The sequence below is a fragment of the Episyrphus balteatus genome, chromosome 1 (assembly GCF_945859705.1).
Source record: "Episyrphus balteatus chromosome 1, idEpiBalt1.1, whole genome shotgun sequence".
Taxonomy (NCBI): Eukaryota; Metazoa; Arthropoda; class Insecta; order Diptera; family Syrphidae; genus Episyrphus; species Episyrphus balteatus.
The window spans coordinates 65,169,466-65,193,143 of record NC_079134.1 but is presented as its reverse complement, the minus strand read 5'-3'; the positions used below and the strand labels follow the sequence as shown (position 1 = coordinate 65,193,143).

The 23,678-nt window shown below is 30.5% G+C and overlaps 1 long non-coding RNA gene across 3 annotated transcripts; it reads right to left on the bottom strand.

Moving 5' to 3' along the window:
* Positions 1–16,391: 16,391 nt before the first annotated feature.
* On the bottom strand, positions 16,392–21,165 carry LOC129907711 (uncharacterized). 3 transcript variants are annotated; one of them, XR_008771131.1, is made up of 3 exons: positions 20,791–21,165; positions 20,408–20,726; positions 16,392–20,336 (listed from the first exon to the last, which is right to left on the bottom strand). It is a non-coding gene; the product is annotated as an uncharacterized LOC129907711 (long non-coding RNA). The 3 variants fall into 3 exon arrangements; XR_008771130.1 differs by having other exon boundaries at positions 20,408–20,700; XR_008771132.1 differs by having other exon boundaries at positions 20,408–20,676.
* Positions 21,166–23,678: the final 2,513 nt, after the last annotated feature.

The window sequence follows — 23,678 nt, the reverse complement described above, 5'->3', positions numbered from 1 at the left end:
GTCGTCGGTCGGCGGCGGCGCGGCGGCGGCGCGGCGGCCATTGGCATACCTACATAGATGTTGTTAAAAAATTGTAAACACTTTTGGGTACCTACCTACTTTTATTTCTTTCAGAATCAAGATAGCTACTTGTAAATAAAATCTGTAGGTAAACATTGGTTGGGTTCAAAAAAAATTATAGCTGTATGTAGGTAGGTAAATTCTTTACTTTTTTTTTGAAGAGTAGGTATATTTTAAATTTGCGAAATTCTGCAACAGATAATGAATGTGTCAATATAATCAATGTTATATAATGTTTTTACCTAATATATGTATGTACATCAGAAAGGAGAAAATCTATCATTTTTTGTTTTCTTTGGTTACACATGAACATTGTGAGGGAAAAGGGTTGAGTGGGAGATACGTACGGCGGAGAAAAGATATTGTAGATATTTTGTATACCATTTCTTTCTGTAGTGGATAGAAAACATAACTAAATAGTTTTTAACCAAGTTTTGAATCCAACTATTACTGTAGAAGATAAAAATAAAAAATAAAAAAATCGTATTTTTGTATTTTTTTCAATATATTTGAGGTTTTATAAAAAAAAATGGTTTTTGTAAAAGTTGTAGACATTTATACCTACTGTCTACAATTTTTAACTTTGCGTTTAACTTTTTTCGATAGGAGGTCTACTTTTGACAGAAATCGTAAAAAAAACGATTTTTGACACCCACCCCACTTTTTCGCCCACCCACCCCCTTTTTCCCAATTTGTTTGTGGGCAATTTATTTTTCCCCTTTCATATACATACCTACCTACCATTTATCCTAAATTTTTCCACCACCCATATGCTGCTAATAGTTTTTTTATTTTCAAAAACTATTGGCACTGGTCTAACACAACTGGCCGGTGCGAAATTTTTCCTTGCTCTGTCGTCATACCCACAGTAATTCAAAACAACAACTGATAGATACCTAAATATATACCTAGGTACCATATGTTTATTTTGCGCTTTTACAACCCTTTAAAAAAAATTATTTCTTTTAGTAGGTAGCTGTTGTAGGTATGCGGGTGCCCGGCGCAGCGCGGCGCCATGTTCCGCGAATTAATTGAGATGATGGGTAAATCTATTTTTCCATTGTTCATCATCACCTAAATGATCAAAAAACATTTATTATTTTGCTGCCGCATGACGTAGCCCACTGATAGAAAGCACCAACAAATATTTTTCAATATGTAGGTAGGTATACTACCAGCCTACTGCGAAAAAAAGAATTGCCTAAATTGAAAAAGTGAAGAGTTGCGATTTGCGAATCCTGGATAGCCGATATATGTATGTACCTACATAATATGTACCTACATATAGGTACTATAATATTTTTGAAGTGTGTGGTTTCGCCTGCCGTTTTTTTTATACATATATATTTTTCTAGGAATCTATACAAATATCACTAGAAAACAAAAGATAATAAAACACATGACATAATTAGATCCAGCAAACAAAAAAAAAAAAGAACTTGTTATTCATGCGTAATACCTACATATTATTTATGTTCATAAGTAAAGGATAATATAAAAAAAAATCACTGTTCTGCGTCTGCCTGCCTAGCATTTTGTTTTTTCACACATCCCATGAATGAAACAACAAAAATGTATCTCCTTTGCCGTCTGGTTTTTTGCGTCGTATTCTTGTGCATAGAGGTATTTCTTTTCTCTATCTTCTTGTGTGGCTTTCCACTTTGTTTTTGTTTTTTTTTTTTTGCTTCACTTTGAGAGAAAAAAGAGTCAAAGAGCAAAAATGTTATTCAAAGCTGTGAAATCATGGTAAAGAGAAGTACACTAATACATTCAAATTCATTTACATGAGATTTAAGTTGGCTGCTTGGGTAGACCTGCCCTTAAATGTATGTATGTATATAAAAAACAAAAATAATAGAGAAAGTTCATAAAAGAGTTAATACAAAGAAAGAGAAAAAATAAAATATAAGAATATAAGAATAAAAGAGAGTTTATAAAAGAGTAAATTTAAGAGAAAAATTAAATATAATTAGATACCTAATAATAATTATAATAACCAATATCAGTCAGCAGCAGCAGCAAAATCAACACCCGCATCAGCAACAACATCTACACCCACACCAGCAGCAGCAGCAATAGATCGGAGACTATCAGAATTTTCTATGCAGAAACTCTTATCTTTATCGTTTCTCTTAGCGTATATGATCCCGGACTTGGAATAAACAGAGAACAATATTTTTTTTCGTTTTAGACTGAGAGCACAAATAATTATATACAGATGTCTCATCTTCATAGAAAAAAGTGACATATGAAACTGAAAATCTCCACTTTGAAGAGCTTTTAAAAAAGCTCTTTTCAATGAAAAATTTGAGAAAATTTAAAATGCTTTTTTTTCTCTTTGGAATTTCTTTATTCTCTGATTCTCTTTTACGTGGTATTTGAGAGTGAGTATCATTATCATGTGTTTTCACGGCTCTCGCTCAGACAGAGCGAGAAGATCTTTTTGTATGGATAGAAAAGAAAAATAAAATCATGGGCATAACGGTCTTGACTCTTGAGTTGGAATCGTTTTCGTTATTTTTCTGTATCTCTGAATTTTTTTCTTGTATTCTTGTTGTGTTTTTGCATTGCAAAATCGCGCTTTAACTGTTTCTTTTTCTTTGTGTGTGTGCAGATGGATTGTGGACGTATTTAAAAAAAAAACAACCTGAACAATAAATGCATTTTTTGTCTCATATATTTTTTTCGTAAGGAAGGTTGGGATGAGGAATAAAAATATGTGTTGATCTGTGGTGTTGCAATATTTTTTGCCAATTCAAAAAATGGAAAGGCTAATAGAAAATCGTTGCATTTGAAGTAAAAGAGAACCAAAGAAAATAAAACTCAGATACGATTACAACTCAAGACCGTTGTGCACATATTTTTTTTTCTTTCTGTCCATAGAAATAGACCTTGTGGCTCGAGTATCGAGTCGTCCTGACGCACGTTTTTTATTTATTTCTATCAACGGTTGACGCTGGTCAGTCTGGCTCGACGAGAAAGGTTCATAAAAAAAACAACAAAACCTACTCAGTAGTGCAGTACCTACTCACAAAAGATCTGTTAGAAAAGATAGAAAGAATAAGGAATATGTGCTTGTACATATTTGGGTTGTTTTTTTTTTGTTTTTTTTTTTTTTTGTTTTGCAATTCAGTTTTGTTTTTGTTTCTTTGGATGGCGGGATTAAGTAATTGTGTTTAGGTATGCAAAAGGATTGTGAATGCTTTTTAAGAAAGTAGGTATAGGTAGGTAGGTACCTAATCAATGAATGAAATTTTGTTCTTTAATATTTTTTCATGGGATAGGTTAGGGTTAGGAATAAGCAAATGAGATCTGGTTTTGGGATATTTTTTGGAAATCAAGAAAAAAAGAATACATGCACAGTTTCATTTGTTAGCGCATTGATTTGGTTTTTATTTATTTTTTTTTTTTTGTCTTCTTTAACTGGGGTATGAAATCATGAGTATCTAAGTAGGTAGGTGAAACAAGTAAGTACCTACATGGTAACATATCTGCTACACTTTGTCTTTAATTTTGATCAAGTTGAGTTAGTAGGTAGGTAGGTACATACCTATGTCGAACAAATAGTAACTATGTACCTACAAACGTTATTTAACGTAGGTAGAACATAGGTACCTATACTTACACAAATAAATTCATTTAAACCGTAGTCAGTCAGATATGTTTGTAATTATATTATGTAGGTATGTAGCAGATACTACGTATCTCATTGTTGTAGGTACATTATAATTGGCAGGTTTATGAAATTAAACTAGTTTTATCAACTTTTGATTTTGATCAACTACCTATCTACGATTTTTATTCACAAAACAGAACATAAAAATTTATTTTACAAAAGAAATTATAAATTGTAGGTATTAAATAACAACACAGGGATTTTTCGGGGTCCGTAGCTAGAATCATGTAGAAAAAAAAATATTTGAAAATAAAGATAATTTATTGACCAATTTAGAGTTAATAATCGAAAAAGTGGAGAAGATTAAAATCTTGTTTTCCTTTGGCTTTTTTGAAAAACAAGATGGCCAAAGAAAAATAAGATTTTATTCTTCTCCACTTTTTCGAAAAAATGATTTAGTTACTTTACTAATCAAATTAATTCAGATGATAATTTAATACAACATTTATTGATTTTGCATCAGCTACTAAGTACATTAATCAACAATATTTATTTCGCGCATTATTCTTTTATTATATACATACAAGAGTGATTTATATAATTGAATATGAATTAATTTTTTTTTTTCAAAAAATGAAACATAACTTAGTTTTTGAATATTCTGCTCTTAGCCTATTTCATTTAAAGTGTTTAATGTTATGGTATTTACCTTATTCACATTAAATGAAATAGTTTCCAGGGGACACGATCGTGGACGTGGCAGAATGTCGTCCCCCACCCGCCCTACCTCCATCTTATTTTAAATAGTGAATCTAATTTTAAAACATACTTTTTCGTTTTAATTATTTTATGTGTTCATTCAATTTTGAAGCTTTTTATTTTTCGGTTTTTTAGTTTTACAAAGATTCTTATCTAGTGTCCATTTACAATTCTTCCACAGTAAAACAATAATTAAAAAGTTTGCGGTATCAAGTCGGTGCGTGTAACAATCATCAGTACTTTTAAACCAGTCAGGAAAATTAATATTTGTTGCTTCAATGCATTTTTGTAAGATATTCTGGCGTATATTGGATGTGAATGCATTTTCTTTAAAGTATTTTGAAAATACTTCTACATGTGTGCGCGATATTTGGAAGTATTTTTCAGAAGGCCATAAAAGCAGAGGTTTTTCCTTTGAGCTATCATATTCTTTCAGTTTTAATAGAACCTCTGTTATATGAATTGTAGATTTATCTTTTGAGACTTCCTGAATGCACTTTTGACAAACACTACGCATTTTGCTAAACGTTTTGAAATAACAATACCCTGCAAAATACCTCGTTGCTATATCGCATGTTTCTGGAATTATTATCATAATATCGTTTTGTTCTTGCTGATCATTTATTGGTACGATTTCATCTATTACATAATGCTCAGATTCATTTACGTCACTGTTTTCTAAATCATCATTAAGTACAGGCATGCTTTCGACTTCTGTGTCTGTTATTGCCTTCCAATCTAGCTCAAGATATTCTGAATCATCTTCTTCGCAATTGGAAAACTTGGAATTAAATAAAAATTTTAAGGAAATTACTTTTGCAAGCAATGAATTAAATTCGGATACCGTTGGATTATTTTTGTTGAAGTTTCTTGCTCTTATTTTGCCGAATAGGTTTTCAAGTGGATCTTGATTACATTTATTAATATTAATGTATTTTATATCTTCATGATCTGCGAACAATTCATTACGCATACATAAAACACTCTTAATTGTTGTAACTAGACCTTCAAAGCAAAAGGCTCTACTTCGTGCGTTTGTAAGCTCAATATTTTTAATATAGATTGTCATATCTTTTAAAAAATCTATGTTTTCATTATTGCGAGAGAGTGCTGGTTTTCCTATAAGAAGATCAAACAATTTATTTATTTTGTTTATAAAAGCGGCTGTTGGAGATGCATATTTTATTAATTGTTCTGGAAATTTATTTAATGCTATAAGTGCCTCAATCCCACAAGCAACTGATCGACTTAGTGTCTGTGCAGCCATGGCAACATTCATTTTTTGGAAATCTGTTGGATCAATGTGGGAAGAAGTTAATTTAGGACACATTTTTGTTGTGTTGTTTTTTTCAGCATTGTATACAAATTCAATAATTTTCCAGCTTATTGATCCATCTGATGTCACTAAGTCATAATTTAATAAGTTATTTCTTACACTTTTTATTAGGTGTGGCATATCATACGTTGCGCATATTTTTTTTTCCTTTATAGTTAAATTGAAAGTTTTCTAAATTAATATTCAGTTGCTTGTATAATTTTCGGTTCGTAGGACCTTGATCACAACATATTGCTCTTACATTGAGATTCAGATGATTGCATATCTCCAAGCAGTTTTTTACTTCTTTTTCAAGTTCTTCTGTAGGAATATTTGATGGACAAGCGACGTGGTAGAGGACTTGTTTAAATTTTCCGCAAACGCTCCGAATCATGAAAACGCAAACAGACTTAGCGCATTCGCTTTTTCGGATACGGATATATTTTTGGACTTTCGTCTTCAATATTTTATTTTCTTTTTGAGGCAATTCATTTTCTTAATGTAATAAGATTGTTTTTTGGAATTTTTTCGCAGCTTGAACACATAACGGGTATCTCATCGGAATTTCTGTCGTTTACATAAGAATTTGTTAAAATTTGAATTTCGTTTAGATTTTCTGTCTCTGCTTCAACAACTGCTAAATTTGTTGTATTTCCTGGGGTCAAGTAGTTGATTTTTGCATTTTCTGGATTAAAATAAAATTCATTTCTATCGCTTGATTCACTACACTCTCTTTCCCTCAAATCATTTTCTTTTAAGAAAAGTGTTGGCTTACATTTTTGACGTAGCTTTTGTTTGCCTATAGAAGTTGATTCAAAATGAAGACTGCAAATATATGGCTTTTTTAGATTCTGAACTCTTTGTTGACACTCTTTTTCGAGCACCGTCAACCACTCATTATATTTGTTCGTGTCCCTTTTTGGAAAGCGGAACAATTTTCTCTCTTCGCTTGTTTTCGAATTGCAATGTGTTATAACACATCTAGTTCTTTTCCAAGACATTTTTAAATAGAATGTACCTGTATAAAACTAAAAAATATATAAAAATAAAATACAAAAGTTACCTTCCTCTTTCTTTCTTGAAAATCAAGTCTTATAATCAGGAAAAGAAAGGATTTCATTCACTTTCTTCAAACCTTTATGCTAACCATATTATTTGGAAAAAAAAATAAAATATATGTTAATTTTGTTATTCTTTATTGAAGGAATTTAATATTAAACAATTAGAAGGCAATCAGGCTTATCACGGATTCCATTCGCATCGGAAATTTTCTACGATTCCCCAAAGAACAATCACAGAATTCGTTCGTAATGGAAAATTTCATACAAATCCACGATCGGATTGTGTGAATGTTTTTTCGTGAATATTGGCAAATTTTCGATACGAATAGAAGAATGAAAACGTAGGTCAGCAATAGGGCTGTAAAAGTAACGACAAAATGAGTACCCGCATGTATACGTTACTTTTGGTTTTAGTACCCGCATCAACGATATCGTTACTCGTTACTTTCGTTACTTTAGGTATATTTCGTATGTTTCGCATGTTTCGTATGTTTCGTATGCTTCGTATCCTTCGTATATTTCGTATATTTCGTATGTTTCGTATATTTCCTACATTTGGTATTTTTGTTATGTCTCACGATTTACGTTAAGAACTTATTATTTTGGTTGTTTTTTTTTTTAATATATATTAAAAGTAAAAACGACATTAAAAATTTAATAATGCAAGATTTTGAATGACAAGAAATCTTTTTTAAAATGGTATACAAATATTCTCTAGCTCAACTAGCTTAGCAAAGAGTAAAGTTTTCAAGAATCTGCTTTCAATATCAGATTTTCGATGTACCTAAAAGTAATTTTTTTTTAAGATATGAATGTGCCGGGGCTGAATAAAGTTTTTACCAGATATAGTTAAATAGAATCATAACTAACATAATTAAGAAACCAAACAATTCAAGATTCAAATAAGAATATACGAACACGCCCATGTTACGTTTCCTCCCGGTCCAAACTTAAAAATATTGTCATTGCAGCCAACCTAAAATAAAAAACCCATTCAATCACATTCATTCCATATTCTCATTCAAAGTTGTCGTCACTCATGTCAGACACCACCTCACCACACACAAGCAAGAAAGTAGTACCTACTTGAAATCAAAAGAAAAAAAAACAAAAACTTTAAACCATGAATAAAACCAAAATTGTAATTATTTGTTTGAATCAAACTAAAAAATAAAATAAATTAAACAAATCAAACAAAGGAAAAGAAAAATTCTTTTTATTAATTACAAAAGGAAAAACGGAGAAAACAGAATACAAGTACGGCTACGCCCCAACAGATGCAGTGTGTACTATTTTGTTTTTGTTTCACATTTCGTATACCTATCCAAATTGGTATTCTAATTGGAATGTATCTACACTACACTCAAACACACTTTCACATAATTCACTCCACACGCACATGTCCATAAAAAAAAGGTACGAAAGAGAAAGAAACAGAATTCTTATTTACCCATTTGAATAAACATACACAAAAACAGAACAACAAAATCGTAAAATACATAAATAATGATACCGAGCCGATACGAGATGCGAAATAATGCGCACACGACAAATGCAGTGTACCATTTTGTTTTCGTTTCGCATTTTGAAATTGGTATTGGAATTGGAGTATCGTCGTTACTCGTATGTTCCGTATTTTTCGTATGTTTCGCATGTTTCGTTACTTGTTCAGTACTATAGTAACGAAACATACGAGTAACGAAATTATTTGGGCAGTAACGTTTCGTTACTCGTTACTGAAGTGAATACCCGCATTTAAGTAACGAATACTACAGCTCTAGTCAGCAAAATTTGTAATTCCTCAGAAACATCTCGGATTAAGATGATTTTTTTTTATATCTTACATATGTATATTTATTAAATCAAAAAATTTTTGAAATGGAGCAATATTATTGACATTGTGAACACAAAATTTATATATGTCGTACAAAAGACACAAAAAATTGATTTTTGATCAAAATGTTTCGGTATATTATAATATTATTTTTTTCATTTTTTTTTTTTTTTTGAAAAGTGTCACTCCTGCTTAAAGAAGTTGGGGTATTTAATTGTTTAATAGAATAGAAAGTCCTTACTATGCGATACTCAGAAGGTTTCTGATTTATTAAGGATACAAAAAAGTAAAATGTTGAAAAAAGCATCGAAATCGGAAGTGTTTCTAGGGTCTTCGAAGGGAAAACTTCATTTGTCTAATTTAAAAGAAGTGATCACATGTTTTCAGAACAACTTTTAAATTTACATATCGTCGGTCTCATAAGAAAACCTCGTAACTCCACTTATTTTCAAAAATGACTTTTGAATGCCATTCTTTAGAAAATATGTCAGCGGAGCAACCCAGAAAATTTGGGGTTATTCCGAAAACTCTAAATAGACTTAAATTCAAATTTTGCACAGCGCGTTTCTTCCCAACTGCTCTGTTGTTTGTTTACTCTTTCGTCTCTCTGGGAGTTACGAAGTTTTCTCATGAGACCAACGATATATGAAATTTAAGTAAGAAAACACATAACATCATCGAATTTTTTCTTAACTTACTTTGAAAAGAATGTAGCTACCTATTACAAAAGAAAAAAATGTATATGTACTAGACTGGGCCAAAAAAAAAATTTTTTTTTTTTTGAAAGTTACTTCGAAAATCTTGTTCAGGATTATGAAAAAAAAAATTTGGTGAAAATTTGAGCCGTTAAAAAAAATTTTAAGAGGTCTATCATCGGTGTTTTTTATTTTTATACATGATATGATGTTTTACAACAGAACTGCTAAACGATCAAAGTAAAAAAAATTTCTGTTCATTTTTTCTTATATAAAATTAAATTTCCTACAAAAAAGATTTAATTGAAAATTTTCGTCAGACGAGCCGTATTCGAGTAATTAAGCTTTTTAAATCGAAGTGTTTTTTCAATTTGACTGTTTCACTTTGGAATTTTGTGATGAGCAAATAAGTGAATAGAAAAATAAAACCACGACAGATTCTTATATTTTCAAATTAGCAAGATGTTTTCTTGTAGGGACTTAAACGTTCTATAAAAAGTTCCTTGGCAGCAAATTAATTGCTTTAACCGTTTAGAAGATAATCGTATTCAAATCGCAATGCATACTTGTCATAAGAAAACTATTGAAATCAGTGGGCATTGGTTTTGATACGAATATCTTCTTAACGGTTAAAGCAATTAATTTGCTGCCAGGGAACTTTTTATAGAACGTTTAAGTCCCTACAAGAAAACATCTTGCTAATTTGAAAATATAAGAATCTGTCGTGGTTTTATTTTTCTATTCACTTATTTGCTCATCACAAAATTCCAAAGTGAAACAGTCAAATTGAAAAAACACTTCGATTTAAAAAGCTTAATTACTCGAATACGGCTCGTCTGACGAAAATTTTCAATTAAATCTTTTTTGTAGGAAATTTAATTTTATATAAGAAAAAATGAACAGAAATTTTTTTTACTTTGATCGTTTAGCAGTTCTGTTGTAAAACATCATATCATGTATAAAAATAAAAAACACCGATGATAGACCTCTTAAAATTTTTTTTAACGGCTCAAATTTTCACCAAATTTTTTTTTCATCATCCTGAACAAGATTTTCGAAGTAACTTTCAAAAAAAAAAATATGTTTTTTTTTTGGCCCAGTCTAATATGTACATAATATAGATAAAGAAATTGTAGATATGTATATTTTGAAAAATAAAATAATAATCAGAACAAATGAAAACCATTTGGTAGTTTACACGAACATTTGAGTCAATTAAGGTTGAGAGCTAAAAAAAAAATCAGACTAAACTGCAGATTTGAAAGTTTATCTTCGATTACAATAATATTTGTAAAATATATGATTTTATAAAGGAGTTCCCCAGGTTCATAATTTAAGTTCAAAATTATTTGTAACTTATTTTTAAAATAACTTTAAACTTTTAATTTTTCTTTGATTCATCTAAAATTTAAACGGTATTAATAAATAAAATATTCAAGTAAACTCAAAAGAATTTGACTTTGCTCATAAAAAAGTGATTAAAGTTTTATTTAATCTCAAGTTCGAACCCTCATAACAGAAAAACAGTTTGATGAATAAGTCTGAAACTTTGCAGATTAATTTCAGGTGTATTAAGCTTCAATATTTAATATATATAAAATAGTTATAAAATAGCGGCATATTTTCAAAAAATAAGTAAAAAGGTCTATTTTGATAGCTTTAGTAAAGTAAACTTAATTTCTTTGTAGAGAATTAAATGGGGTATTTAAATGTATCCTTGATTTTTTTTAAAGTGATTCGTTGTTTAGGTATCTAGTCAAAGTATGGTTTTTGGTTTGATGACTGATTTTGGAGTCTAAGAACTCGTAGAATTTTGAAACAAAAAATATTGAAGCTATATAAATAGCCTTTCTAAAAATAATAATCATTTTATCAGAAAACAATTTCCCACTTAAAAAAAAGAAAAGAAAATATTTTGTACTAAAATTCTAAAACAAAAAGAATGTCCCTTTCACATGCTTTTTGTTTTGTCATGACACGATAATTTTTTACTGAGATACAGCTTATCGAAAATCACTAAAAAAAAACAAGAATTTTTTGTCTTCCTTTAATTTTTTGTGCTAGTGTATTTTATAAATATTCTGATGCATATTCTTTTGCTTTAGGAAAAATGTCAAAAAACTTCGAAAAACCATATCTCGAAAACCTATCAATACGCTCGTATCTGTGCGATAAGTACTTACCTAAAAATAAAACAAAAAATTGTTTTACACTATTTTTACTGTAATTAAATTGATCGTCAAAAATATACGAATTTAATAATAAACAAGCAGTAATGTTCAAGGTATCTATCCTCAAACTTTTGTTTTCATTAATTTTAAATCTATAACAAATGATTTATAAAATTTTATTTATCATAGAGTTCCAAAATCCGACCGAATTTTCTTTTTACGGAATGTATAAGACAAAAAACTAAATGCACTTATAATTAAGTTAATTTTAAGTTTTTTATGGATTGTTGTAAAAGGCAAAAGTACTTACCTACTCCTTAAAAAACAAGAAGAATAAATACATTTTAAATAAATTTTGTTGTTTTTATACATAAATCAAGTAGTTGGTAGTGCAAAAAAATCTCTATCCATTCTTAAGAAATAAAAAAAAACTTAAAATATTATAATAAAAGTTCTTTTAAAGTTACAAAATTATCTCGTTAAAATGGTTTTCAGCTGCAAACCAAGTAGGTATGCCATTTAATTTCTTGTAAAACGAAGAATTTTTAGAAAAAAAATTTGAAATAAAATTTTTTTTATTTGATAGGTACGACCTTGTTTGCCATTTTTGAGAAACCCAACCTTTTCTTTTTTGTCCAGTACGTACATACCTACCGTTTATTTTTGTCTTAAAACAAATTGATTTTCCGTCTACGGTATCACGAAAAACTCTTAGTTATCAATTTTCAAGTAGGAAAATCGCTTCAGATCGAGATAGAGGATACAGACAAAACTATTGCGAGACCCAATTTTTGGCTTTTTGTTATCTCGAGCTCGATATTTTTACGAATCCTTAACTTGTCCGTAAATCGTAAACCGCAAGTAAAAAAATGAATTTGAAATTTAAAAGAATAGGTGTTTTTAAGAAAAACAAATTTAATTGAAAAAAAAAACGTTTACTGCAACTGAAAAAAAATTTCATAAAAAAAAATTGTTTTACAACTGAAAAATATTTCCATTAAAAAAAAAATAAAAATATTATTGCAACTAAAATTGTAAGAAGTTCGACGAATATTAAAAATGAACTATATATTGCCCACACTTCTCATTGATTTGTTTTTTCTATGACGAATTTTTTTGTATTTGCAAAAGGTACCTACAATTTTTTTTTGAGGCAAAATATTGTTTTTGTCAATAAAGATAATATTTTCAATACAAATATTTTTCAGGTGCAGTAGTATTTTTTTAATTCAAAATATTATTAAGTTGCAGTAAATATTTGTTTGTTTTAAAAAAGATTTTTTTTTCAACCCTGCTTCATTTTTTTATTTCTTGCTTCCATCAAAAAAATAAAATTCACCTGTTTGAATGCAATTCAAATGTAAACAAAAACATGAATAGAATTCGCCATTCATTCACTCTACTCTATCTAAGAACCTGCTTACCTACCTATCCATCTACCATACACATACACACCAGACACCACAATTGTGCGCACAACGGAGCGAACACACAAATGTTTTGTCTATGGGCCGCCTTACGCACGCAGACAGACGTCATGTCGCCCAAAGACATCGGGTTAATGTATACCCAGATACGAACACTACGCTCATGCTCATATTTCACCAACACTCTGCACCTCATATGTATGTCTAGATGTCTACACACAATTGAACAATCTGATCGGTGCCCATGCCCATGCAATCTCAACACCAGCCGACACTTATAAAATATTTTCATATTGTCGGCGTAGAGAAAAACTGTTCTAAGCAGAGATACCCAAAGGAGATGAGAAACTTCTGACGTCATTCGGGTTTGCCTACAAGCTGCTTTAGACATTTTTGGATAAGTATGCGTGAAAACACGCATACTTAGCCAGAAATGTCTATTCACCACTGTGGGAAGTAAAAAAGCCGTTTTTTTTTAAATTAGCAGTTATTTTGAAAAAAATATGAAAAATTCAAAAAAATGGGGAAGAATCAGAAAACGAAGTTCAGAAAATGGAAATGTGTGTTCCATTGGGTTGATCTGAAATACTGCGCACTTTAGAAATAATTAAAACATTTAAATGCATCAAAAATATTTATCTGTAGAGTGTACGGCATCAAATTGACGAAGAAAAAAATATTCAAAAGTTTATTATTTTGACTTTGACATAATAACCGATGGTATTTTTTCGTTAACATGTTCGCTGCTGATTTTGGAGAATTAAAATTTTTTCTTTTCGCTTGAACTGCGTACTAGGCTTTAATTACATTGACCTAAAAAGTGAAAAAGTACAAAAGTAAAAAATTTTTAAACTGATTTTGTAATGATTTCCCGAAATGGAAAAGCTACCAAATTGATGCAGAAAGCATATTTTTTGGCTTCAAAAACAATTTGTACCTACACTCTTTTTTACAAACGAATTGCGCTAGGGAAAAAATATTTTCACTATTTTACTTTTGCAAAAAGTGGTCAGTGTAGTTAGGGCTTTAGTTGTTATTTGCATCTGCAAATTTGAAAAAAAAATCATTAATTTTACAAATTTACTTTGGAAAACACGAACTCAATTCACAAATTAAGACTCAGTCACAAGTCACGCCTTTCTTTTATTCTTTTTTGTTTTTTCTTTTGACCTTTTTCTTACACAGACCAGCGTTGAAATTTCTCCATACAAAAAATAGGTTCGTCTCACCAAGAGAGATCTTAGAAAAAACTTTGCTAATTTTATGTATATAACAATCTAATCAGGATCCATTTTAGATTTTTATCTGAAAAGTGCATTACGTATTTATATTAACATTTCAATACAACCATGTCAAACAAATTTTTGAATATTTTTTTCTATGAGAACTTTTTTCAAACCCCATTTTCTCCGCTTTTTTTGTTGTTAATATTTTTAGATATTTCTGTATAAAATACCTATAACACAACAAATAAAGTACCTTGGGACTACTGTTTTTATCGAGAGAAAGTAAAATCTTATCTGGATTTTTCAAAAATCTATACAGATAAAGTTTTTTTTGTATTGAACAGGTAAATTGTTTTGATATTAAATATCCCGATGTCGTTTTTTTGCACAAAATCTATATATAAACAAAAAACACACCTATTTATTGTGTAATGTAAAAATTGTATGATGTTATCCGACCCTTAGCTTAAACTTCGTGTGTCTATACCCTTACATCAGAATTTTCCAAACGCACCCTTTGAAAAATTTTACAGCTATTTTATTCGAGGTGAATTCAAATTTGTTATGTCAAAAAAAAAAAAACAAAATCCAAAACAAATGTTTAGTTTGTAGATTTATATTTGGTAATGCAGGCTATTTTGGTCAATTGATTTTAAATGCAAATAAAAAAACTTTATTTCATCTTTTTTTAAGGGTAAAAGATGAAATAAAGTTATTATTTTATTTGCATTTAAAATCAATTGACCAAAATAGCCTGCATTAACACATAAAAATCACATATAAAGCCGCATTTTGCAATTGAATCGATTGTATTGTCATCCCTCCATACTCTATTAGCGACAAACCAAGTGTAAGTACGAAGATTAAGAAGTCTTGACATGATTAAAATAAAATATCTTGTAGGACGCTGGAATCAAGCATTGGTGTATCCTCTAACAGTGGCTTCAAAGTCTGCATCAATTGCTCGTAAGAATACAGCATTTAAGGGCAGGTCTACCCAAGCAGCCAACTTAAATCTCATGTAAATGAATTTGAATGTATTAGTGCACTTCTCTTTACCATGATTTCACAGCTTTGAATAACATTTTTGCTCTTTGACTCTTTTTTCTCTCAAAGTGAAGCAAAAAAAAAAAAACAAAAACAAAGTGGAAAGCCACACAAGAAGATAGAGAAAAGAAATACCCAGAGATACCCAAAGGAGATGGGAAACTTTCGTACGTTTTACCCCCCAAAACCCATTTGTTTATTTCGTGTTGTTGTAATCTCTTTTGTATTCGTGAATAAATGTGAAAAACACACATAGTGTAGCCACGGTGTTTTTCCGCACACCTAAGCAAAAATGTCAATTTTTCACGCATACTTCGCCAAAAATGTATATTTTTTCACGCATACTTATCCAAAAATGTCTAAAGCAGCTTGTAGGCAAACCGCGTATGACGTCAGAAGTTTCTCATCTCTTTTGGGTATCTCTGGAAATACCTCTATGCACAAGAATACGACGCAAAAAACCAGACGGCAAAGGAGATACATTTTTGTTGTTTCATTCATGGGATGTGTGAAAAAACAAAATGCTAGGCAGGCAGACGCAGAACAGTGATTTTTTTTTATATTATCCTTTACTTATGAACATAAATAATATGTAGGTATTACGCATGAATAACAAGTTCTTTTTTTTTTGTTTGCTGGATCTAATTATGTCATGTGTTTTATTATCTTTTGTTTTCTAGTGATATTTGTATAGATTCCTAGAAAAATATATATGTATAAAAAAAACGGCAGGCGAAACCACACACTTCAAAAATATTATAGTACCTATATGTAGGTACATATTATGTAGGTACATACATATATCGGCTATCCAGGATTCGCAAATCGCAACTCTTCACTTTTTCAATTTAGGCAATTCTTTTTTTCGCAGTAGGCTGGTAGTATACCTACCTACATATTGAAAAATATTTGTTGGTGCTTTCTATCAGTGGGCTACGTCATGCGGCAGCAAAATAATAAATGTTTTTTGATCATTTAGGTGATGATGAACAATGGAAAAATAGATTTACCCATCATCTCAATTAATTCGCGGAACATGGCGCCGCGCTGCGCCGGGCACCCGCATACCTACAACAGCTACCTACTAAAAGAAATAATTTTTTTTAAAGGGTTGTAAAAGCGCAAAATAAACATATGGTACCTAGGTATATATTTAGGTATCTATCAGTTGTTGTTTTGAATTACTGTGGGTATGACGACAGAGCAAGGAAAAATTTCGCACCGGCCAGTTGTGTTAGACCAGTGCCAATAGTTTTTGAAAATAAAAAAACTATTAGCAGCATATGGGTGGTGGAAAAATTTAGGATAAATGGTAGGTAGGTATGTATATGAAAGGGGAAAAATAAATTGCCCACAAACAAATTGGGAAAAAGGGGGTGGGTGGGCGAAAAAGTGGGGTGGGTGTCAAAAATCGTTTTTTTTACGATTTCTGTCAAAAGTAGACCTCCTATCGAAAAAAGTTAAACGCAAAGTTAAAAATTGTAGACAGTAGGTATAAATGTCTACAACTTTTACAAAAACCATTTTTTTTTATAAAACCTCAAATATATTGAAAAAAATACAAAAATACGATTTTTTTATTTTTTATTTTTATCTTCTACAGTAATAGTTGGATTCAAAACTTGGTTAAAAACTATTTAGTTATGTTTTCTATCCACTACAGAAAGAAATGGTATACAAAATATCTACAATATCTTTTCTCCGCCGTACGTATCTCCCACTCAACCCTTTTCCCTCACAATGTTCATGTGTAACCAAAGAAAACAAAAAATGATAGATTTTCTCCTTTCTGATGTACATACATATATTAGGTAAAAACATTATATAACATTGATTATATTGACACATTCATTATCTGTTGCAGAATTTCGCAAATTTAAAATATACCTACTCTTCAAAAAAAAAGTAAAGAATTTACCTACCTACATACAGCTATAATTTTTTTTGAACCCAACCAATGTTTACCTACAGATTTTATTTACAAGTAGCTATCTTGATTCTGAAAGAAATAAAAGTAGGTAGGTACCCAAAAGTGTTTACAATTTTTTAACAACATCTATGTAGGTATGCCAATGGCCGCCGCGCCGCCGCCGACCGACGACACGATGTCTGTCGGTCACGAGGACAAGGACGCTGGAAGTGGCACACGTCCAGGATGATGTCTGTAAAATGTAATTTATTTGTGTTTTATGACTTCATAATAGAATAGACCAATATTGAAAAAAAAATGATGTCGAAATTAATTTTGCCTACTTTACCAAAACAAATCTATATATGCAAGCTATGTTCCTATACACTATATGTACCGAAAAGTAATACTCGTCCATCAACTATAAAAAAAATATTGCAATCATGACCATGCACAAAAACAAAAACATTACATACCTAACTTACTTCTCCGAAAACAAAAACGAAAAATATACAATTACTGTCACCCACACCAATAAAAAAAATCAAGCAAATATCTTGCAACAAAAAAAATCTGACCTTCCACAAAGTCTAGGATTGAAAAAAAATGAGACAAATAAAAAATAAGACAAAAAAAACAGACGCGACGAGAGTCAAACAAAAATATGAGAAAAAATGAGAGCGGATTTATTAAAAAAAAAAGAGAATGCAGCGAAAAGAGAATGTTTTAGCGCTGATTTAGCAGTGGAATTTTGTTGAACTAAATATATTTGTGTGCGTGAAAAAAAGAATTTTTCTAGGTGAAAAACGCAAAATAGACACAATTTTAAAAATTAAAATTAAATATACCACCCATGAAAAAATATTTTTTTTTATTGGAACCTATAAACAAAATAACAAAAAAAAATACAAAAAATAAATTGATATTGTCAAGGTTTCCCTTCATTCACAACGACATTATACATATTCACATATTCAATTGCGTTTATAAGTATGTTAGGTCCAAAAAATCAAAAAAAAAAAATATGTCGTGAGAAGCTCTGAAATATATTTTATCATATTAAAATAATAAAAAAATTAAAAAAAAATTATTTATGGATTTCCCGCCAGGCAATAAAAAAAAGACACCAAAAACCTATAATTTTTCCAGATTTTTTGTTTCAAAAACTCATAATTTTTTTTTTTTATTATAAAAAAAATAGAGTTATGTTAATGCATTTTCAGGCTTTAAAAAACAGTTTATTTTGTTTCTATAGCTTTTGAACTTTTAAAGTTATACGAAATCTAGCATTGATGTTTTTTGCAAATTTGCCCTTTTTTTCGGGGTTTGGTAATATTTTTTTTCATACAAATGATACTAAATTTCAAAAAAATGAAGATGTCCTGAAATGTAGGGGTTTATTGTTATGTAAAAAAAAAATATGCACAAATAAAAAAATAACATTTGATGAATTTCCCAGAGGTCCTTAAGAACACATATCTAAATTTGACGATTTTTCATAGTTTTTACTGATTTTGACAACTACAAAATTTTTGTTTTTTTTTTCAAGCCAGCAATATATGTCCCCACATATATTCTTAATCCAAAATCGTTTATTTCAATTAAATATTCTCAAAAATGTGGATTCTGCAGAGCTTGGCGCAAAGTCCTAATCATTTTTTGGCCCTGAAACATACCCTTAAGATTCTCGATTCAATGCGCAAACACTCCCTGAAATTGGTTGAACAAGCGATGATGTGCAGTGAGGAATTGATTCGGGTGGCCAGTGGCCATCCTCTGGCATGAACAATGGGCTGAGGGACTGGAAGAGGCTTCCCGTTTGTACATTGGTGAAAGAAATGTAAAAGGAATGTTTGAGATATTGGAACCATTGCACAATACAATATGCTTGATTGTGGGCCACAAACATTGAAAAAGACTACATTCAGTCAGGCCTATGGACGTGTATTAACCGAAGACTACGAATGAAGCCAGAGACATAAGACTTCTTCGAAATTGGATGGATTTGGCCCATGCATGGGACATATACTATCATGTATTTCGAAAAATAAAAATAAAAAAACTAAAAATTAAAAGGAATTTTGTTGAAAATTCGTTTTTGAGATTTTATAGCGAAAGTAATGATGAGTAGGTATAGTTTTGCCGACTATTGCAATCAGACATTATCAGTACCATTTGATTCGGGTTCAACTGCAACGGCTGTTATCCATTTCATACACATTGAATCACGTTCTTTGTTTTGAAAGCACACACCATGGTTTTAACTGTTTGTTATTAGTTCTTCTTTGCCAATTCAAAAAAACTTCTTCCTAAAATAATTAGGTTTTACTTGAGATTTGATCTCCTTTATTAAGTTTCGAAGTTCTTCTATTAATTTAATTTTACAAATAATATTGCACAGAAATTTATCAAATACACAACAGAACATGCTTTTACAAAAATAATAATCATTGCAATCTTGGTATCATTTTCTTAATTCTATTCATATGAATCACTCGTACCTTACAAAACTAAATCGCGCACTCAATAAATAGAAAATATATAATATTTTATAAGTTATACATAAAATTTTTTTTGTTCAGCGTTGAATTAGAGTTAGTTCTTAAATGTTAGTTATAAATTTACTTATCACTGCGTTGCTTTTATATTTAAAATAATCATGTTCTTATAATATACATACATCATAATTGGGTGGACCCGCATAAGCGGGTGGACAGTTTTGTTGTTTATTTTGTTTAGATTTGAGAGTTAAATATGAATTATATAGTAACTGTGATTTCAGCTTACGTTTTTTTGTTGTCTTCGAGTGCGTTTTATATCCCCTTTTAATTGTTAAACAATTTTAGTCCAATGATATTCCTCGAATCCATGAACTTAGGTCACTTGTATCGGACTCCATAATAATTTCTTCGGGTTCATCATTAAGGAGGATGTATTGTGCGGCAGTTCTTCCACTTAAATAGGCACCATGTACGGTTGAATACAAATTTGAATGTGTTGTTCACCAGCAAACAGCACTGCAGGCTAGATAAGTATAAAGAAAATTAAAAGGCAAATTATTTTTGGTTTTTATTAAGATAAATTAAAACACTTGCTTTCATTTGATGGGGATTTGCGTAAAGAGGTTGTGCGAGATTTTCAATATCCTCTTGAGATGCTCCTAGAGGTATTGATGTATATGATCCTCGAGTGTACTATTGAGATTTCCAGCTTGTGCTATATAGTGAAACGTAAAGATCTATTAAGACAAGAGAATAATATAAAAATTGAAGGAATTCAATGTTTACCATATACATTTCTTTGGCTTTGGAACGAGATGATCCTTCAGAAATATTTTAAGAATTTCAGTGCATTTTTCTGCAACTGCTTCTTGCGACAAGGTCTCCATATATTCAGCTTCTTTACCAGACAACCACCCTAGCAGAAGTGTGTCGGTAACCTTGGCAAATGAATATATTTTCTTATACCAATGTTTACTCAAATAATCGTCAGAGGATCGATCTTCTGTAGTTAAATCACTTTCGTACACAAGAGCATAACTTCACTAATTTGCGGGCTTAAAAATGGTGTTTGGGTATCTCTGAGTACATTTATTTTTTAAATAAACTTTTCTTATCGAAAATTTTAATTTCAGAAAAAAAATAGAACTGTCAAAATAAAAGAAACTCACCTCGTTTTTCACCTCATCACTTTGTTGTTGCTTTTCATATTTATTCCCAGACACGGTTCAAATTACAAAAACAATTTTAGGAAAATGGATTTTGGGGGGTAAAACGTACGAAAGTTTCCCATCTCCTTTGTGTATCTCTGGTTCTAAGTCTTTAAGAAATCCTTTGTACTGAGAACAATTTTGCTTTACGCCGACGATATGTGCCTATCCACAATAATAAGAAATAAAGAACTAGGTACATACGTAGGTGTAGGTACCTAACTGAAAACAATAAGATATTTTAATGAATTGTTAAATTTTACTCACATTTTTCTTATTTGGTTCAATTGGAACCTATACAAAAAAAATCACCAAATAAAAAAAAAATAAGAAACACAAAATTCAGAAAGTAGGCAGGTAGATAATATAAAACAAAATAATTTCAAACAACACTTGCACAAAATTAATATTAATAATTCAATTGTTTTTCAAAATATTTATATGTAGTAATAAAAATTACTGATTGTTATTTAAATAGGTAGGTAGGTATGTATTTGAAATATTTCACAGCAGCTGATTGCTTAGAAAGTCAAAGACAAATTGAAATCACTTCTATCTACCCACTTGCACTCCTTTTTTTATTTTCGCGGGAGAGTGAGTAAGGTCATGGTCGTAAGAGATCCTTTTTATTGTTCTCTTTTTAAATTAAAAAAAAAAGCTTTTTTGTCGGCTGAAAAATTCTCTTCTCCTTTTTCATTCAAATTTAAAAAGCTCTTGTCGGCTGAAATGTGTCGGCTGGAAAAAATTTTGATGACCATTTTTTTCTATGGGATGCGATATCTGTATATAATTGTCTGTGCTGAGAGCACTTTGCAATAGGAAGCGGGAGTGTCTGGATAAGCTCTCATTTAAATAACAGCTCTTATTTTTATTTTCAGCGGAGATCAAACCAATATCATTTAGTTTTAATGTTGATTTGTTTTGCTTACGGTAATTTGCAGAGGCAACAAGTAAAGCATTTCGTTCATGTGAGGTGTTAAGTTTAAAGACAATGGATGGTGGGTTTTTGTCTGATGAGTTATTGTTTGTACTGTTTCTTCTCTTTGTACGAAAAACATTTACTAAGAGGGGGGGCGGGTGGTATCCGATGGTCTTACAGAGATTGGAAAAATATTGTTTTAAATTTTCGTTAGGTATTTCGGGTACACCGAAGAGAACAGCATCACAAGCAACTTCTTTTCTTTCTAAGAAGTTTAATTGATTTTTAAGAGCAGAAATCTCGGCACTATGTATTTGAGATGAGGTAGCCATAAACAAAAAATACCAAGACTGGAAACTCGGCGGTCAACTGACGTTTGCCTACAAGCTGCGAGGTGTGGTGAATGTCGTGAACCTATCGTTGTGTTCGTGTCCGATGTGTGGTGAATGTCGTGAATCTATAAATGTGTGCGTGTTAACGTCATTTACCAACGTGGTGGCTTTCACATATATTCACAGACAGCACTGTACACAAAAGGGTTTTGGGGGGAAAGACGTACGAAATTTTCCAGTCTTGGTATTTTTTGTTTATGGAGGTAGCAGTGTCGGTTTCAATTGCGTTCACACGATCATTCAAGATTGATATCGCACTGTTTAATGTGTCAAACTTGTGTGACCACTTCTGATTAAGTTCATCAACTTTTTTTAAGAATTCAGTGCGCATTATATTTAATTCTTTTACAAAAGATTGATTCATTTAAGCACAGCACATATCAAGTTTGTCTTGCAAGACCTTTGTAGTTAATTGCACTGAAGTTTTAACTAGGGACTCATTAGTGTTTAAAGAGAGGCTTTCTTTGTCTTTCGCTGATTTGCTTCGTGTAACAGTAGCAGGAGGAGACATAGAGAAAGATATATTGCACAGATTAAACCGCAGAACAGAAATAATATTTAAGGACTGTTTGCCAACATATATCGTTGTTTTTGTTTTATAAGACCACAGAAATAGTTTTGTTTAGTTTATGATTATGGTTTAATGTTTCTACAATGCAATATGCAAAAGAATTTAATTTTAACACAGCAAGCCAAAAAAGAAGGAGCAATAAAATTGATGCGACTACTCTCGACGACGGATAACTTGCACCAGGCATGGAAAAGTCGATACAATTGTATCGAATTCGATACAAATGAGTTTGCTCGAGTACAAAAATACAATTCGTTTAAATTCGATACAATTATTTGGCATCAATCTAAGATTTAAAAAAAGAGGAAACCGAAAGTTAAAAAAAACGAGAGCTCTATTTGTTTAAGTTTTAATTGAATTCCAGATTTTTTGAATTAAAATAAATGTTGCAATTTGAGTGTAGTGACTTGTTTTTTTGAAAATATTTATAAAACTGATCAAGTTGTTCTATTTTTTCGACATTCATCAGCAAATATTGAAAATGTTGTTGGAATCTGAGACTTATCAAGTCGAAATGCAAAAACTGAATTCACTATCTTATAAATTCAGGAAAAAAATGAAAACAATTTTCAAAGTATGTAAAGCATTAAACCCGGAGTCCTGCAGACTTTTAAATGGAATAGTCATGTTAGTGTAGATTAAAGTTCGTGAACTTCAAAGAAAACACGTTTGTCTTTATGCTGGAAATGTGTTCACATTATATCTGTTTAAAAAGTTGTGGTAATTACCGAGTATTTCAAGTCTGTAAAACTAATTTTAAGTTCAAAAGTGAGTCATTACCTAAAAACAACAATTATTGCACTTTTAATTTAGGTCTCCACGATTTTTGCATTTTTTTTTTTTTTAATTTTTTTAATACATAGTGTTTTGTGAATAAGTACTTTTCCCCATATTTATCTATACCGCAATTAAATAAAAATTTCAATTTTACGCAGAAATTAATGAAATGTATCTTAATGGAAAATTT